Source organism: Mycetomoellerius zeteki, unplaced genomic scaffold (assembly GCF_001594055.1).
Source record: "Mycetomoellerius zeteki isolate Tzet28-1 unplaced genomic scaffold, Tzet1.0 scaffold20, whole genome shotgun sequence".
In the NCBI taxonomy this organism is placed as follows: Eukaryota; Metazoa; Arthropoda; class Insecta; order Hymenoptera; family Formicidae; genus Mycetomoellerius; species Mycetomoellerius zeteki.
The window spans coordinates 207,066-208,496 of NW_017256957.1; positions in this window are offsets into that span (position 1 = coordinate 207,066).

Sequence of the window (1,431 nt, forward strand, 5' to 3'; positions counted from 1 at the left end):
AAATTTATTCTCAAAATTTGATTAAGTTCCTATATTATGTCAAATGACTGGAGAACCTAGATACGTTGTCGTCATTATTATGTTTATAGCCGATATTTATAGGCCGGTATAGTTGGTTCTTATTTCAAAACCGTCTTAAGACGCTATTGCGGTCCTCTGGTTCATGACACCTCAAGACTGAACTTAAGACGATATTGAATATAAAAACTGACTATGAATACCGGATTATATAGTCAAGTCTTATTTTAAGATCATCTTAAGTAATAAACTAAGTTACCGACGGAACCCTCATTCCGTATTTTTCGAATCATTTCGTTTTCTTTATACAAAATAAAAAATCCTTCTCCATTGCATTCAAGTATATATCCAAACAAAAAGTACTTTCAATGGTTCATGGCATTTTAAGTACTTAAAACGATCTTAAATATAAGAATCGACTACGAATGTAGTCATGTTCATGTTCGTGTTTATCGTCCAGCCAGAATGTTGGAAGTTTTGGAGCGAGAGTGCTCTAGTACAAGCGGCGCTAGCGGTGAATGGTTGAATGCATTTAAAAACACTGCCAATGTTGAATGCAGCCATTCTCTGCATTTTGCACTTTCTACGCTCCGCAGAATTCAGGAGTGCATTTGGGGAGCGCGCTATCAACGCTATTTGTGTCATTATTCTTGTTTCATGCCTATCTCAATAACGGCTGAAGCAGAGAGAAACCTGAGCGATCATTCCTTTATCGTTTTGAACTTTGAAGCTCCCGTACATCAGCGCCACCAACCTCAATTTTATAGAATAATGCGAACTACGTATCACATTGTCGACACTGCTGATAAAGTCGTAGCGTCGAAAATTGATGTGCGAATTATCTTAGCAAGCGCGAGTCCAGGCTACTGGCTACATCTATAAACTATGGATATTAAGATAATATTACACATATTTTATATACTTACGTTTACGTAGTTTTTCTTTTGCTAGCTTGACTAATGTCGGTACAAACGAAACATGCCGCGCGTGTGAGACTGGCGCACGCACCGATAACGGAGGAGTATCCGGAGATTCCGGAGTATAGTAACGTAATTTTGTGATATATTAATATTTTGAAGGAGAATTAAATATATAACTACTACTTTGGTTGGAAGAAAATATGTCTTTAAATAAATTGTGATATAATAATGATAACGATTTATTAAGCCCCTCCGTATAATGTGAATACACAACTAGTAAAAAGTCTATAACAGTCGAAGCTGAATCTTATAGATGCTTAAATAATTTCCATATGAATTGATATACTATATATGTAGTCATTTGAACTGCGCGCCGAATGGTTTTTCAAACTTATTGTTAGAAACGCAACTGAACTACTATAGTAATATCACAAATTAAATTGACAAGCAATTTAATAATTTGATGCTCAATCAGGCATTCTATCAGAGAGAT